Source organism: Arvicanthis niloticus, chromosome 4 (assembly GCF_011762505.2).
Source record: "Arvicanthis niloticus isolate mArvNil1 chromosome 4, mArvNil1.pat.X, whole genome shotgun sequence".
NCBI classification, from domain to species: domain Eukaryota; kingdom Metazoa; phylum Chordata; class Mammalia; order Rodentia; family Muridae; genus Arvicanthis; species Arvicanthis niloticus.
In genome coordinates this window covers 39,743,790-39,762,980 of record NC_047661.1, presented here as the reverse complement: position 1 = coordinate 39,762,980, position 19,191 = coordinate 39,743,790, and the positions used below count along the sequence as shown (strand labels likewise).

The window sequence follows — 19,191 nt, the reverse complement described above, 5'->3', positions numbered from 1 at the left end:
GTGGCAAAACACTATGACCAACACAACTTACAGAAGAGTTATTTAGGGTTATGGTTTCAGAAAAATAATCCATAATGGTAGGGGAGGCATGGTAGTGTATAACCAGAGCAAGAATCTGAATGATTACATCTTCAACTGCAATTATGAAGCAGAGGGAAAAAACAGGAAATGGGATAAGGTATAAACTCCCAAAGCCCATCCTCAGTATGTTCTTTAGCCAGCAAGGCTATGTCCCACCTATCACAACACCTACCAAATCAGCACCACCAAATGAGTACCAAGTGTTCAAACACATGAACTTATAGGGTAATTTTCTCATTCAAAACCACAGTCTTCATGGCCACATCTACACATACATATCTTGATTTTTGTCTAGTTTTACTGGATCTAACTCCAAGCCAAGTTCCTATACCCTGGTCCTGAGTACATGTCTGTATCTCCCTAAAGGCTACCCTGTGCTCTACAAAAGCACCTTGCATAACACTGAAGCAAGACAGCAATACTCACATTTGAAAGCAAGGAATCATATGGTCACCAATACAATTATGTGATGTGATAACCTAATGGAGGACTCCTATGCAAATCATGAAACACAAATCACACCCTCTTGGAGCATAAACTAAGTATGTCCAACTAGGTTTGTCTTAAAAAAAAAAAAAAAAGTAATTCTGTAGACACAATCCATTGGTCATATACTCCTATGTCCTAAGGTGACTTCTTTCCCATCAGCTTCTTTTTCATTTGCTGGTCTTGAGAAAGATGATTAATTAATATGATTAACATAATTATTTCTATTTAGAGAGTTATCATAACTGAATCTCCCTTCTGATACACTGGCCTTCATACAGCTGTTAAAATGAAAATCCCAACCATCATTATTTTATGTGTTCTGGTACTTTTTTGCCAGGAAGAATAGTATAAAATTGTTGTTTTATCCAGTCTGTCCTGTTCTTGAAAATCTTTTCTCATTCTTCAAGTCAAACTTAAACTTCCTCATTTAAGATAAACCATCCATTGCCCCAGCTTTCTTAGTCTTTCCTGATGTGAACTTTTCAATGGATCAATTTACAAGTACATACAAATATTTTAGTCAATGACAGCATGCACCACATAATCCCATCAGATTATATTGCTCAATGACACTATGGCCATCTTAATTTATATGAGTGCATTCTATGTAATGCTCACAACAGGACAAACATCACAGAAGATGCATTTCTTAGAACTGTTCTCATTAGGAAGCATCATACAACTTGTTGTATTCTTATGTTCTTTTGTTCCTTGTAGGCTTATGCATGGTGTCCCTTCTGCTCTGAATTGCCTGTCTGTTCTTTTCCTTGTATAATCTAAATAGCCTTCAAGACTCACTCCAAGAAACCCTCTAATTGGGAATTCCCTTGTCAATCTTTAATAATTGAAACACACACACACTCATGAAGCACAAACCACATTCTCTTAGAACATTAACTAAGTATATCCAACTAGGTTTTTCTTAAGAAAAATGTGATTCTGCATACACAATCCATTGGATATATATATATATATATATATATATATATATATATATATATATATATGAAACTTCTGGTTTCTTTGGAAAGTTAGTTATGTCAAATGATTTTTTGGGAACACACAGGTGAAAGGATGTTTTGCTAAAGTAGACACGTGAAAGAATATTTTCCTGGAGCAGACATGGGTGAAAGGATGTTTTGCTAACACATGAAAGGACGCATGATGTTCAGAAGGGATATAAATATTATCCCATAGATAGTGGGAGCTTGAGCATTGGTTTGCTTTGCTCTGCTTTGCGATTCTTAGCTAACGACATGCATGTATTTGTTTGCCTTATATTGCATTGATTGATTATATTGTGGTGATGCCACAATAGAGAGAAACTAGCCAAAGAACTTCTTGTGAGGTTCCTGTGGCTTCTTGACTCTTCCACAGCCTAAGGCCAGCTGGTAAGCCTTGCTTTCCTTGCTTTTTTTTTTTTTTTTTTTTTTTTTTTTTTCTTTTTTCTTTTTTTTTCCTGGATTGAATTGCCCTTTCTGGTTCATGTGTGGTGATTGCCAAGTGGACCAAATTACAGCTGCTGGTTCATGTGTGATGTCATCTGAGAGGACTGGACTGCAGCTGCTTATTCATATTTGGTGTTTGCTACTGGACTGAGCTGCTGATATCCTGACATCAAAGATTGGACTTGCCCCCAAAGAAGTATTTCTAAATAGGTCTACTTCCCTGTGTCCTAATAACTTTTCTCTTCTACTAATTCTGGCCAGAGGTGGGCTAGAGAAGAGGTTGAACCCTTATTAAAGTAGGTTGGAAAAAATTTATGCCAACATATATGTGTAACACATTAAACTATCAGAATTCATATATTAGTCATTATTTATCTACATCAATTGCTAGCTTATAAATTTTTTGGAGGAATTGTTCATGCTGATAATCCTAGAGCAGATTCAAAGTGTGAGTAGAAATTACACAGAAGGCTGAAAAGGCAATAAAACTATGAAGAAAGGCAGATTTCTGAGACTAAGAAAGGGAATCGTGAAGGGCATTTATCTTGGAAAAGGCAGAATGTAAGAGAGCTTTTCACACACATGATGTATTATCTCAACTATAAATAGGCACACTTAAGAGACTTGCTAGAATTATATCCAAAGCGTACACTTAAGCAAGAAGAAATATTTTTTACCATAGCTGAGACCATAAAACATCTTTCCTAATAACATTAAAAAATCTTATGTCTAGAAATATTTTTAGATGAGAAGAGAAAAGCATCTTATTTAGTAGTTTGAGAGAAACATACGTCTAAAGGAAAATGGAATGTGGTCATCAGTGTAGGGGCACAGATGTCCTGTGACTACCTGCCATTTACCCAGCAGTGTTGGGAAAGCTCAATGGTGAAGATACTGATGTGGGATGTGTGACACTATTCTAATCCTGGCTTCAATTATTGCTATTCATCTCTTACTCTTTATCACTTGAAAACTGTAAGTTTTGGGTCTAAGTACCTAAAATTTACATGCTTTTGTCTTGGGGCTAATAATTGATGGTGCCTTCCAGAGTGTCTAACAGGATCAAGGATACATAACTTAACTATTAGCACCCAAGAATTCAGTGATGTAATCTTACCATCAATGCTGTTATACTGCACATAAGAATGCTGTGATCTATGCCCTTTCATCAATCTCACAAATGGCCATATAAACAGTTACTGTCAGAGTTAATACTGGAGCTGGGGAATACAAAACAGAGGACACATTGGTCATTGTGAACAAAATACCTGACAGACACAACTTAAGTAGGGAATTCTTTATTTTAGCTTACAGTTTCAGAGACTTTCAGTCCAAAATGTGCCTCAGGCTATGGCAGTTGAAGTGTGATCTAGATGCTGTTCACATGATGAAAGACCATAAATAGTGGAACCAGAAACAGGGACAGGATAACTTTCAAACACCCACCATAGTGATCTGCTTCTACCAGACAAGTTCTGCCTCCTAAATGATCCACAGCTTTTAAAATAGTGAGATTAGCTGAACACTAAAAATTCAAAACATGAATCTGTGAGGGATATTTTAGATTCAAACTGCATCAGAGGAGCTGAGAACTGTAGGAACCAAATGTCTCCTAGATCTTGTGCAGTAGGAGAAAAACTACGGGGGTGGGGGGGTGGGGGGGTCAGCTGGTAGTGGGAGTAACACTCAGAAGGGCCTCCCCTTATCAAAAGAAAAGGAAATGTAGAATGGGTGAGGGCTTCATGAGGGGGTACTGAGAAGAGAAGAGAAGAGAAGAGAAGAGAAGAGAAGAGAAGAGAAGAGAAGAAGAGAAGGGGGGTGATATGGGGTTGTAAAGTGAATAAATAAAAATTTGTTTAAAAAGAAAGGAGGGAGGGAGGGAGGGAGAGAGAGAGAGAGAGAGAGAGAGAGAGAGAGAGAGAGAGAGAGAGAACTGAAGATAAATTTATTGAACTATCCAACTATTTCATTTTAGAATATTGACTTAAGAGGCTCCATGTTATATCACAGACATACTTTCACATGAATTTTATTTGGCAGTATTCATAACAGATAATTTATGAAACCAACCTAGGAGTACAACAAACAAAACAGTGCACAAAGAGAATATTCTTTGTGTGTTTGCGTAAGTTTTCCAGTCATGTAACTGGAGATGATCATAGACACAAATTTAAGTATGTCTACATGACATAAAAATAGGGAAAAAATGTCTATGGGCACAAAGGAGATTGATAGAAAGGGGAGGGACAGGAGCAATGAAGATAATGGGTAGGGGTGATGTGCCCAGCATACAGCATATACTCAAATGAGTTGTATTTTGTTGTTTTTTTTTAATGAATCCAAATCATTAAACTATAAAAGAAAAATCAAAACTGTCCTGCCCCGAGGGCATTGCAAGTGTGGCCGCTGTGTTACATGTACATCAGTAGGTGGCAGAGTGGAGAGAGGCTATGTCTAGGCCCAGTGTCCTGACATCTGAATGATTAGTAGTCTAACATTCCCTAAAAAAGCAAGACAAAGATGACTACTATTCAGTGCCAGGGGGCCCAGACAAGCCCTGAGATGACTACCAGTCCTAGGCCACGCGTGCATGGGATGAGGGGTGACAGATTTTCCCCAGATGACCCCTGCCCGGTGCCATAATGCATGGATAAGGCATATGTTTATTTCAATTTCTAAATGAACATCAAGATTATGTTTTATTCTATTCTACAGTTTTTGTTGGTTTAGTTGGGGTTTGTGGTTTGTTTGTTTATTTGTTTGCTTGCAGAGACAGGGTCTGTCTACGTCACCCTGGTTGTCCTGGAACCCTATATATAGACCAGACTGGCCTCTGCCTCTACAGTACAGAATTAAATGTATGCACTACAAGGCAGGCCACAGAATAGGGAAAAAATTTTTGCCAACTACACATCCAAAATATATAAAGAACTCAAAAAATTGGACATAAAAAACCCCAAATAACCCAATTTTAAAAATGAATATATATCTAAACAGAGAGTTATCAAAAAAGGAAACTCAAGTGTCTGAGGAACACTTAAAGAAATGTTCAACACATTATTAGTCATCAGAGAAATGCAAATCAAAGTTACTTTAAGATTTTATCCTACACCAGTCAGAATGGCCAAGATAATTAAAACAAGTGACAGCTCATGCTGACATGGATGTAGAGAAGGGAAACATTCATCCACTGCTGGTGGAGTGCAAACTTGTATAGCTGCTGTGGAAACCAGAGTGGCAATGCATCAGAAAAATGGGAATTGATCTACCTTAAGATCCAGCTATACCACTACTGGGCAAATACCGAAAAGGTGCTTCATCCTATCAAAGAGACATGGGCTCATAAAAGCCAGAAATTGGAAACAATCTAGATGTAAATAGATAGATGGAAGGATAAAGAAAACACAATACATTTAAACAATGGAAAAATGAAATCATAAATTTGCAGGTAAATGGAAGGAGCTAAAAAAAAAAAAATTATCCCGAGTGAGATAACCATATGGCTACATATAGACCTATACAGTATGTATTCACTTTTATGTGGATGTTAGCTGTTAAGTCACCAATAAGCAAGCCACATCCACAGAATTTAGGTAAAAAGTAAGGTAGTAGGGGGAGGGAGGGATCTCCCTAGGAAGAGGAATTGGAATAATAGTTATAGATGGACAAGGTAGGAGATCAGGATGAGAGGATCAAACAGGGAAAGACGGGTGACTTTAGAATGAACAGCTAAAACTAAGGGCCATTAGGGGTCTGAAAACCTAATACAGTAGAACTTTCCTATAATGTATATGAATATATGTGTATATATAAATGTGATCTAAATAAAATTCACCAAATAATGTAGAAAGATACACCCACAACTGTACCTCTCTCATCACCAAATGAAGCTGCAAGTACCAGGGCAATGGGTTACATATAATCAAGTTGTTGGCCAAAGGGGTCCCATGGGAACTCACAAATAGCCAGGCTATTGCTAAGGCTACTGGTGGTTCTCCACAAACTGACAGTAGGCCCTATCACTGAAGACAACACCTACACAATTCACTGAACACAGATAAATCAATCTTGTGCCTGTCTAGACCCTTCACCCATATGAATTGTACTTTTGGAACTGGATCATACTCTGCATGTTACCAAAGAAGAAACATAAACACCAGCCCAGCAACGAAGCCTTTGATCTATAAGAGTGGCCTGTCTGGAGGACATACTAGTGCAACAGTGGCACAAAACTTGTAGAAATAACCAACCACTATCTGATTTGAAATGAAGCCCACTTGATGAAATGAAACCCATAAACAACACTGCTTAGGTGGCTAAGAACCGGAGACTAGGTAGCCCAGGGACCTAGGAGAAAACCAATTACTATTGTTCTGTTACAGGAATATAGCAAAAAAAAAAAAAAAAAAAAAAAAAAAAAAAAAACAACTCCCGAGGACACTCTGCTGTACTCAGATATGATTGTCTTGCTCAGCCATCACCAGAAAAAGCTTCTTCCTGCAGCAGATGGTAACCAATACAGAGACCTACAGCCAGAAAATAGGCAGAGTGTGAGAGTCCACTGAGCTTTAAATAGGATTTCTTGACAAAAATTCCTCCCCTCAGGGTGCAACCCTGCAGAAGAGGAGATGGAAAATGCCTAAGAGTCAAAGGAGGTGGAGGAAACCAAAGGACCAAGGTCTTCTGGATACAACAGGGCTAGCATGTCAGGTGATCTCCCCGGACCCCTGTTTAATGCCCTGCTGGCCAGGACACTAGCATACAAACAAATGCACAGAGACTGGCAGCATGCACAGGGCCTGTACAGGTCTGCTGAAAGAAGTGGGAACATGACCCCAACCCTAAGCCAAAAGTTATCTCCAATCAATAGCTACTTTCAGATGAAAAATTAGTTTTTTTTTTTTCCCAAGGAAGTCTCCTTGGGGAAACAAAGCACTCTTAAAGGTAGGTCCCATGCCTAGCAGTAGACAACCAACACAACACAAAGTCAACAGCATCTTTGGAAATATCATAAACTAGGTGGCTTCTAAATAATCAGTATACTCCTTAGAATTCTATAGGAGAGGAAACCTAACATAAAGACTCCAGAGATTATTTGTGTATTCCTGTTTTACAGATGGTGTCTTTTTACTGTGTCCCTCTATACTAAGAAAAGGTGACACTCAGGCATCTTCTGTATGGGTTCTAATGCCATGCACAAAGATTCCCCCTACTATGATTTACTCACCTGCCTGAAGGCCCCACTTCCTGACATGCATGGCCTTGTGGGCAATTGTGATTTTTGAGTTTGGGGAAAGGGAGGTTAAAAAGATATTCAGACCATAGCAAAAAATATCTTAAAGTAGGCCGTTGAGAAGATATTAGAATCTAAGCACTGGCTTAATGAGAGAAAAATAAATATGTGATCATTAGTCATAGTTCTCCTAGTAAGAAAACAGGAAAGATGACAAAAATGTGTTTGATAGTGAGGTGGGCAAGCAAAGGAGATAGTTTCATATCCTAAGGCCCCCCATTTAGTTTGTGGTTACACACTTGGCAGTAAACTTTGTTCAACTTTATACTCTATGAATACACACTTCTCTCTAAACAATGCAACTTGCAACCTCTGAATCCCTCTCACCCTCCCCCCTCCCACACACACCTGCATTGGACTAGACACTCCCACTTCTGAACAAGAATACAAGTTTCCCTGTCCTATAATGATCAACCTTAGGCAGAATCTATTCAAGTGTATCCCCCACAAATGGGAGAAAAGGGAAAGATGTCCCATTCAGCCTGAGTTTGTTTCAGGTGCATACACAGTATGACAAAGCCACATCCTCTAGTAGCCTAAGGAAGACCCCTATATGTAATCTATGCCTATGCATGATTTCATGTGCATGTAACTAAAAACAATGGCATTATGGGAAGAGACATGTGCTATAAAAATGAATATATAACCTGATCTATCAATCAAGATAGGAAAAAAAAAACCTGCACCGATGAGTACTTCTCCTTTTCTATGACCACATAATAAAAATCTAAGAATAATCAGGAACTTTGAGAATCTTCAGTCACATGGATTGCCATCAATCTTGACAGTGTCTCTCCTTAATCTACATTATGCTTTTTTTTTCAAATCTGTGTTTAAATTCAAATCTTTGTTTGAAGTCTTTACATAAGAAGCCAAGAAAACTAACAACACCTAGTTCAGACCCTGACCACCAGTCACAATAGCCTTGATCTTTCTCCTCCTTAACCAGTAATAAGGCAATAGTGCTAACTAAGTCTATAACAATTGAGACATACCAGACTCCCATAAAATTTGAAAAGAAAATCTGGAGCTTATTCATCTAAACAAGTTTCCGTATGTTTCACCCCTTGACTCACTGAGGTAATTCATAGTTTGGTAGCCTTTCTTACTGAGCTACTTTTCAAACCTGCTCTCAGGTGGACCAAACATTGATTAGAACTATTTTCAAGTTCTTCTATGGAGTTGATTAATTACCATAATAAACAGATTTTTCTAAAAAGAAATATCTGAATTTCTCTGAAATTTATTTTACCAGCTACCTTATTTCTAAGAACTTAAATTGTTTCATTTATAAACTAAAACAGGTGTGATTTCTCTTCAACCATCATTAATGGCTGTTAATTAATTTGAGGTAATAGCAATTAATATTTGACAGTCACAGAGTAATCTCCCATGCTTTACAGTATAAGTGAATTTAATATAACTTTGGATGTTTAAAACAAGTAAATTATAACAAGAGGTCTTTCATTATAGACAACATAGAAATCTGAATGGGGTTTAAAAGCTAACTAGTCTAGTTACGGGAAGGAGCTGCTTGAGCAGTGGTGGCTTGTCCTGCGAATGGCAGTCTCCTCTTAACAGGCAGGTGCTGCTGCAGAACCCTGGAGCATTTTAGTTGCCTTATTTATTCACAGCAACACAGAATTCTATTTTTGGTCCCATTCAAAACAAGCACAGAAATTCATTGAGACATGAGCAATCAGAAGCGCTTCCCGTTGTCCACTCAAAAGTTGAGTTCATGATGAAAGCAGCAGGGTCAAGTTTCACAGCAAGTAGGAAGCTAATGACTCCAGAAATATCTAGCACAGCTTCAAGTACAATCGGCCCTGAAAATCTGAAAGCTCCTCATTTAGGTTTTGGTTTTTGAAGACCGACTGAGAGCATCATGATTTTAGAATCACTGGATTCTCAACTCATGAGTAAGATTACATTAGCAACATTAACACTGATCATAACATGTGTTCACCCATGGATCATATTACTAAGCTAACACTACCGGATGGAGAAATGGCTCCGTGGTTAAGAGCATTTGGTTGCTCTTGCAGAGGCTGTTCTTGCTGCTGATTTGACTTCCAGCACCCACATGGTGGCTCACAACCATCTGTAACTGCAGTTCCAGGGGATCCATTGCCCTCTTCTGACCTCCATAGGCACTGCATGAATGTGGTGCACAGACAGGCTACTGAAAACCCATACATATATAGTAATAAACTAAAATTTTAAATATAAAGGAAAATATTAACCTATTAAATAATAAAAAAAAGTTCTGATTACATCAGAAATATTGTTTGGAAATATCAGAGGCAATTGTTGCAGATAGTAACCTCAAAAATATTTCTAGCAAGGATTCTGTTGGTTTCTACGTAGATGTACCTCCCTGGTACTCCTGCCCGTCCCCCAGCTGGCTTGCTGGCTCACCTCTCATCCAGATCCATGATGGCAGAAGAAGAATCCATTTATAGAGATTCTTGGGAGGTAACAACACTCCAGTCCTCTGCATGGGGTGACCATTAATCAATACTAGTTCACTTAGGTTCAATCTCCCTCCCTCTGGGTGCATCACTCTCTGTAATATGATTCATACTTGAGAGTCCACTGTGGAATTATACTCAGGCCAAATTCCTCCCAATGTAAAATTATATCTAGGTCATTGTGCTGTCCTTTCCTGTTCCCTCTCAATTCTTACAGGTTACTTCTGAAAGCATGCCCTTAGTAAAACAAAACTTCTTTTCTAAGAAGGATTACTAAGATACTATCTTGGTCACTTGAAAAAGTCATTGAACACAGTAAAAACTGTCACAAAGATATTATATGATGGGGCTGGAGAGATGGCTCAGCGGTTAGGAGCATTGACTGTTCTTCCCGAGGTCCTGAGTTCAATTCCCAGCAACCACATGGTGGCTCATAACCGTCTGTAATGGGATCTGATGCACTCTTCTGGTGTGTCTGAAGACAGCTACAGTGTACTCATATGCATAAAATAAATAAGTAAATTTAAAAAAAAAGATTTATGACATAGGTCAGTGTATCAAAATGGGAATGAGGGGAATGGGGCCAGAAATAGGTCCATACTAGTGATTAGTTGAGAAAGAAAGCCAAGAAATTCAGTAGAGAAAGAATGATCTTTTTTCAAAATGTGCTGGAACAGCTCTATACCATTCAAAGAAAATGGGCCATTCACCCATCTCCTATCACACATGAAAACTAACTTAACAATAGAAGGAACACGTGGGCTAAATATAGAAGTATTACTTCAAGAAATAAAGAATAATGAATCTTTGTTGAGAAAGGAAGGAGGCATAATAATAATAATAAAGGCAGAATCCCAGCAGTTGTTGAACAGCGTGACAGGCATGTACTCGCCCTATCCTGTCTTTCCATAAATTAAGTTTTCAGGAAAGATGCAATCAGAATGAACAATCTTCCCAATAGCTTACAGTTGCGAATTTGGAAATCAATATTTTGAAAAATAAAGCATGTAAACAATACAAATATTACTAAACATCACACATGTTAGTGTGATGTTTGATACTTATGTACATTGTGCAATGCTCAAATCAGGTCAGATATATCTACCTCCCCAGACATTGAACTATTTGCTTGATTTTGAATTTCATTAATTTTACTACAACATTTTAGTGTCAGAAAACAAAATCAATAACAGCTCAGTGAACCAATGTAGTATCAAGCAGGGTTTGTTATACCGTATTTTGATTATTTTTTATATCTAATTAATCAAGTTTTTCTTTTGCTTTTCCTTCTAATCAATGTAACAGAAAATACATTTGTCAGTCCCAACTCTCTGTCCTGAAAACTTATGCTGAAATTCTCTTTACAGTATTGTACTTCATCAGAACTAAACTTTTAAAATCTAGTCTTGCCTGGGCCCCATGCCAAATCAAGTAGCTTGCAATCTCCAGGGCTGGCGCAATGGGACAGAGGTTAAACATACAGACTGATCATGTAGAAGACCCAGGTTTAGTTTCCACATAGAAACTCATAACCATCTGTAGCATTCAAATGGATCCAATGCCCTCTTCTGGCCTCCATGGGCACTATATACATATGGTGCACATACACATACATGCACGCAAACACTCATACATAAAATGAAAACAAATACCTTTTTAATCTGAAACTCTCTGGGAAAGTCCCACTGATCCAGCAGCAGAACAGTAGGTCTCCTTTTCTTGTTCTGTTCTGATTTAGGTATTTGCTGAGCTCTTTCCATTTGTGAAGTTTCATGTCCATAAAACCTTTTTTTGGGGGTGGGGGGAAGGGGATGAGAAGATAAACAGACTTATTGACCTACGTTCTTCGGTGAATGGTTACATAAGCTACAGCTTCTACCTTTCCATGTTCTACACTGGCCTGCTCCAGATGAGTTATCACAAGCCAAGCACGATTAGAAGACAAAGTCAGTCATGTTTCCCAGACATCCTTTTCACCTTTCCTCATTTCACAGAAAACAATAGAGGTTGCTCATGAACTCAGTAAGTAGAAGGTCTCAGAAAGTAACTGGAAAACCACAGGCATACGGAGCAGATGGTCTTCACCACAATGAACATGGAAAAATGCCAGTTTTCCTAACTGGGCTCCCTAGGCCAGTCTTCCAAAAGTTCAGTGTTTGGGCTCTTATTTCCACATAGAGTTGAGATGACTTAATGGGATGAACCCACGTTTTATCATCCCCTTCCTTTCTCCTCTCCAAGTGCACAGGGATGGGGGTGCTAGACAGCGATTTCCCCTGCCTGTGTGAGCACAAGCAGCTGGGAATATTGGGGAGCAGTTGTGGGGAAGGTGGGGATGATAGCTACTTAGCTTGCCTGCTACAGTACTTACATTACACATGCCTGTGGATGCCTAATAAGCCATGCAGTGAAATTAGCCTGATTCTGCTCAGCTTCCTTGTTTCATCAGCCTTTGGGGAGACCACGATAATTAGTTGAAATATCTGGAGAGTAACACTTAATCATAGAAAACCAATGCAAAAAAAAAAATCAAAAACAAATTATCTTTGCCTAAGGTACATTTCTGTCTGGGAAAAAAAAAAACAAAAAACAGAAACAAAATGAAGTGATTGCTGAGTTCTTCAAGCTTTGTACACAAAAATGTTAAGTTTCCTCTCCTTCTTAACATAATCACGCTGGACAGACATTTGACTCAAATGCTCTGACCTTTGCAAATAATTAATGTGAGAATGTCATAGAAAGTGTCACAGTTTATTTAACTTGTTAACATAAAATATAATTAAATGCACAGCACTGACCCACAACTGCTGAGTCCTCTCAGGTTTAGATAAGTACTTTTCTCCAGTAAAGACAGGCAGGGGTTTTGATGCTCTGACCTCCATAATGTTAAACAGGGTAATTAGAAAACAAAAGAACAAAAGGAACCTTTTTTTTTTTTTTTCCTAAAAGAAAGAAGCTAGTTTGGGCTGTTTGAGTTCAAATCCAGCACCTTTCTGAACATTCAGTCTGATCAAATAAGAATGTAGTTAGCAGGCGTGGGTGGTTAGATAATCAGAATTGCAGAATAGTTACAAGCTGTGCTTTTCCCATCCCAGACAGCCCTTTAAGGCTTGTGAATGATTAACATGTCAATTAATGGAAATTTTTTCAAACAAAACTTAAGAGTCCAGGCAGGAAACTTTTTCTGTACACTTAACATTGTAGCACAAACCCCCAAAATATGGCTGGGACCACTTTAAAATTGCTTCTGTTCATTTCCACACTGTCACTTTTTGGCAGCTTTTCAGGGGCTGGGTTCACAATCCAGCCCTGTGGAGGCCTGAGGCCTGAGGGCTGCTGCTGCTACCTGTAGAGGCTTTCTTATGGGGCTGTATCACAGTCCTAGAACAAGGCCCGGGAGGCTCGAACTGTCCCCGCTCCCTTTCACTTTTGGGAAGTGTCTAAGCAGGATTAATGGCTTCTTAAGACCAAGGGCTATGCAAAAAGACTAGATTGGCTCTACCTGCCCCCCACCTCATTGCCTTTTTACGTGACCTCTATTAAAATTGTCTCCTGCAAAGGCCGACCCACAGAAGAGAAACACCATCGCCAAGGTGGAGAAGCATGTATAGGAGGACTGCTTAACCAGAAAGGGAGAAAATGAAAAAATTACAGGGAGCCCCGCTGCCTTCCATCAAACCTGCAAGCATGTCCACAGAGAAAGTCATTTCAGAGTGAGCAAAGATCAGCATAGCTTCCCCTTATGTAGCTAGTATAAAGTGACCCAGTCTTGGATGCCTATTCTCTCTATATTTGGCTTTGTTCATTATTGAGATACAACATAGGCTGCCTTGCCTAAGGGCTGGCTTTAAAGGAGCAGATCTGAAGCTCTTGCTACTGTGGTGTGCAGGTTAAAAGTATACGTACACATCTATCCAGTGTTGTAGTTAGAATTTAAAGTATTGATTCTATGAACAGGAAATGCCTTGACCTCGACTTGAGAAATGTTAGCCAGAGCAGAGCTGAAATCTGAAGCCTAAAACAGTCAAAGGAGTTCTGTAAAATCTGGATCATCTCTGGCATGGAGTAGCTGTCCCTCCCAAAAAAATATGTTTATTAAGGATGCTTCAGTGCAGTATGAGCGGAAGAGAGCAAGCTGAAGAGAACAATCACCTATCACCATTTCTAGCTGTCTCAGGGTTTGCTGATATGTTGGTTTTTCTCCAGATTTTCTTTCCTGTCTCTTCCAGCTTCATGGCAGGTCTAAGGCTGCCTCACTCTGAGGCCTGAGTTTCCTCCCTGGATTTTCTCGTTCTTTCCCACACATCTACAACCCACGTGCCTCCACAAGATCTGTCGTTCCATTCATGATGCTACTTCAGTGCACCTGCATGATGCCCCTAGGAAGACTGTGAAAATCTAGTAATCCTGATTTAAATGTTTCAAAGACAACCCAAAATTAAAGGCAGCCAAATCTTAAGTCACAGTCTTCCTCAGTGTCAATTTTATTCCTAACAATTATGTGTCTTTTGTATTACCCCATTCTAAACTATGTAGTTTGTCTCTGCAATATAATTTAAAATCTGTGCACTTAAAAAATAGTGGTAGGACTTGTGTTTGAAACCTATAGCCTATTCAGTTGCTATGGCTAGTTTTAAACTGCCATTGGGTATCTATTTTCTGTGGTGTGGATTTAGTTTAGGGACTCCGGTGCGTGAATGTGGGAATCTGTATCCTTCCTAAAGCTCGGAGATGGATAGGATGTGACCGGATAATTGAAAACAACTCATGTTTCTCCCCCTGTAACACAGCAAGCAACATCTTCACCTTCACTGAGCCATTGTAGTTTAAATGCCAGACATCAAGCAACCCGAACAATTCTACACATTTCTGGCATTCCTTCCAACTTTCATCCACACAAATCTATTGTGTAGCATTTAACGTTCATCAGTTGAGGAAGCGGATAATAGACCCTGAATGGTGATACTTTAAAGGCAATGTCTTTTGCTCCAAAGAAACATGATTAAAAATGGTGCTCAGTAGTGGTCTTGTTCACATTTTATGGTTGATTGTGATACTTCAGAGAGTTATAGATGAGAAAATTGTGATACCCTTATTGGTTGAGAACATTCATGACTTGTTCAGTAATTTAAGAGTTTACTCTCCTAAGTTTGTCATTGACCTCAGTTCCCCACTTCTGGAGTTGCTCTAGATTAAGCACAAACATTACTCTAGCGTGCAGATTCCCACATTCACACACAATAGAGTCCCTAAACCTGCATTAAGATTTAAGGAGATCAAGAAACAAAGGATGCTAACACTATTTGGGAGAATGAAGAAGAGGTAGGAGGGGCAGAAAATTGTTGCAATGCTAAGAAGGCAGTCATTTAACAAGAAGGCACATTGACTATATTGCCTGTAGTCTACATGCCCAGCCTTCCAGGGACTTAGCAAAGGCTTGCAACCAAGAGTCTAGGTGACTTTTAGCTATCATGACAACAGGCATGGTGATGGCAAGTTGTATTTCCTGTATTTGTTTCATAAAAATCTTCTTCAAAATGAGAAGAACAAGAAGCACTATGCTTTTTCAGCTTAGACAGTGTATGGTGTTTTATGTATACAATATCTATATATGAACAATGTCAGTCTCAGCACTGAGCACCAAGGACATACTGATGATTCTGGCCAATCAGGAAAGCCCTAATAATAAGATACCTGCAATGAATGTGAACTTGACAGTACTGAGCTGCTAAGACAGCCACCTTTGAACATCACCTCCTGAACTGCATGCCCTGATGCAGTTCCCCTCCCATGCTGAACAAGGGTAATCCAGTGTGATACTGTGCAATTGTCAATATAGGGCTTCCCAGGCTAGGTCAGAAGATACACTGAAGCTACAATTTTCTCCTGTTTTGAATCGTTTGCCTGGTGAGAAGTCAGCTGCCAGGAACCTCAAAAGCAGGTTTGCGGATAAGACCCGTGGTGGAGAACTGAGGGCTCCAGCCAGAAGCCAGTGATGAATTGAGGCTTCCTGCCAACAGTCTTGTAAGTGAGCCATCTCGGAAACCATTAGGCAAACCTTTAGTTGACTTCATCCCAAATTTTTGTTTTAACCTGTGTGATTTCAAGCCATAACTACTCAGCCTAGGTAGTCCCTAGCTTTTTTGTGACCCACAAAATGGTGAACAGGTAGGAGCTTCTGAACTTTAGCTACGAAGACCTGGAATCATTTTTGCATAGCGATGGCTATATTTTGGTTTGGTAGTTGGAAATGAGTTCCCAGAGTAACAGTTAACTAAAGGTACTCAGAGGCTTTAGAAAAGGCAGTGGGCAAAAACTGGGGAAGAATATTCATGAGATCTGAATAATATGAGCAAACTTTCCCGAGAATCCAGTGCTCCACTGCAGAGGGCAAGAATGAGGGAGGCTTACCATGTATCAGGAAGCTTAGCAGCACTTTTTCTTGAATATGTGTAAAAAGTAGAAAAGGGCCCATGAATGGCCTGGTTAAAGAAAGTATGCCCAAACACTGAGCAGATCTTGGGCTTCAGCTCTGCACCCAATCCCACAAAACCCAGAGGAGTCAGGGCTCCCAGGAGCTCCAACCCCAGCAGTATCTTAGGTAAGGAGACAGCAAGACCCACCCCAAACAGGGAGTAACTAAGACCCACTGGGATCCAGGAATTTTCTCCTGGCCCAGAGCACTGGTTCCATTCCGGTCTGCACCGGAGCACTGAGCAGATCTTGGGCCTCAGCTCTAATCCCAGTAGCAGCACCCACCCCATACAGTTCTGACACAACCAAGATATTAGGAAAGACAGGCTCCAGTCAGAGACAGGGTAGGTAGCACTAAGGAGATCCAGATGGCGAAAGGCAAGTGCAAGAACATAAGCATCAGCAACCCAGGGTACTTGGCATCATTAGAACCTAGTTCTCCCACACTAGAAGGTCCTGAATTCCCTGTATTACTAGGAAAGCAAAATTCAGATTTAAATTCCCTTCTAATGATGATGATAGAGGACTTTAAGAAGGACATAAATAACACTCTCAAAGAAATTGAGGAAAACAAAGGTAAACAGGTAGGGGCCCATAGAACTTTAAAACAATATCTTCATAAAATAAAAAAAGGGGGAGGTATACACCCGAACACCACAAATTTATTAAAATCATACTCTTTTTATTTTAAATTAAAAAAAAATGGATGTCAAGGAACTGTCTGCTGAGTGTCTATGGCACCCTTCAACTAGGCATACTTATGCCTAGGTGAAAAGGAAGGATCCACTTACAGGCATATGGTATGATCTCAACCAGGTATCTAATATGGGGAAGAGGGCATGTTTGTGTTTTTTCTGCAGGGTGCTATAGGAACCTGGTGTCTGCCAGAATGGTTGGTGAGACATGCTGTTGCTGAGACAAAGAATAATGCTGACCTGTGAGGTTGCTGAGTGCCCTAACAAGGATGTCTGGGAAGTTATATTGGACCTATGTTCCTGACCCACCTTTGCTTGACTATATCCCAGATGGGATAAGCTGCCTTGCCACAAGTTTTTAGACCTTGTGGGACAGAGAATCAATTACACCATCTGCTGTCACCTGAGTTTTTGATCTTAGCCATTCTGACTGGTGTGAGATGGAATCTCAGGGTTGTTTTGATTTGCATTTCCTTAATGATTAAGGATGTCGAACACTGATTCAGGTGCTTCTCTGCCATTCAAGTTTCCTCAGTTGAGAATTCTTTGTTTAGCTCTGTATCCAATTTTTTAATCAGGTTATTTGATTGTCTAGAGTCTAATTTCTTCAGTTCTTTGTATATCTTGGATATTAACCGTATGTCAGATGTAGGATTGGTAAAGATCTTTTCCCAATCTGTTGGTTGCCTCTTTGTCCTATTGATGGTGTCCTTTGCTTTACAGAAGCTTTGCAGTTTTATGAGGTTCCATTTGTCAATTCTTGATCTTAGAACATAAGCCATTGGTGTTCTGTTCAAGAACTTTTCCCATGTGCCCAAGTGTCCGAGGCTTTTCTTCATTTTCTCTTCTATTAGTTTCAGTTTATCTGGTTTTATGTGGAAGTCCTTGATCTACTTGGACTTGAGCTTTGTACAAGGAGATAAGTATGGATCAATTTACATTCTTCTATATGCTGACCTCCAGTTGAACCAGCACCATTTGTTGAAAATGCTGTCTCTTTTTCACTGGATGGTTTTAGCTCCTTTGTCAAAGATCAAGTGACCAAAGGTATGGGGGTTCATTTCTGGGTCTTCTATTCTATTCCATTGATCTTTCTGCCTGTCTCTGTACCAGTACCTTGCAGTTTTTATAACTAGTGCTCTATAGTGAAGCTTGAGGTCAGGGATGGTGATTTCCCCAGAAGTTCTTTTGTTGTTGAGAATAGTTCTCTCTATCCTGGGTTTTTTGTTTTTCCAAATGAACTTGAAAATTGCTTTTTCTATCTCTATGAAGAATTGAGTGGGAATTTTTATAAAGATTGCATTAAATCTGTATATTGGTCTCAGCAAGATAGCTATTTTTACTATATTAATCCTTCCAATCCATGAGCATGAAAGATCTTTACATCTTCTGAGATTTGCTTTGATTTTTTTCTTCAGAATCTTGAAGTTCTTGTCATACAGATCTTTTACTTGCTTAGTTAGATTCACACCAAGGTATTTTATATTATTTGTGGCTATTGTGAAGAGTGTCATTTCCCTAATTTTTTTCTCAGCCTGTTTATCTTTTGAGTAGAGGAAGGCTACTAAATTGTTTGTGTTAATTTTATATCCAGCCACTTTGCTAAAGTTGTTTATCAGGTTTAGGAGTTCTCTGGTTGAAGTTTTGGGGTCACTTAGGTATACTATCATGAGAATTTTATTGAGTATTTTTGCATTGATACTCATAAGAGAGATTGGTGTGAAGTTCTCTTTCTTTGTTGGGTCTTTGTGTGGTTTAGGTATGAACGTAATTGTGGCTTCATAGAATGAATTGGGTAGTGTTTCTTCTGCTTCTATTTTGTGGAACAGTTTACAGAGAATTGGTACTCAGTCTTCTTTGAAGGTCTGATAGAACTCTGCACTAAACCTGTCTGGTCCCGAACTTTTTTTGGTGGGGAGACTTTTAATGACTGCTTCTATTTCTTTCAGGGTTATTCAACTGTTTAGATGGTTTAGCTGGATCTGATTTAACTTTAATAACTGGTATTTGTCTAGAAAATTGTCCATTTCATCCAGATTTTCCGATTTTGTTGAGTATAGGCTTTTGTAGTAGGATCTGACGATTTTTTTTTTTAATTTCCTCGGTTTCTATTGTTATGTCTCCCTTTTCAGTTCTGATTTTATTAATTTAGATACTGTCTCTGTGCCCTCAGGTTAGTCTGGCTAAGGGTTTATATATCTTGTTGATTTTCTCAAAGAACCAGCTCCTGGTTTTATTGA

General features: G+C 39.2%; 1 pseudogene; it reads left to right on the top strand.

Annotated features, from left to right (window-relative positions):
• The first annotated feature begins 4,394 nt into the window (after window positions 1-4,394).
• LOC117708014 (small nucleolar RNA SNORA17) lies at window positions 4,395-4,517 on the top strand (annotated as a pseudogene).
• Window positions 4,518-19,191: the final 14,674 nt, after the last annotated feature.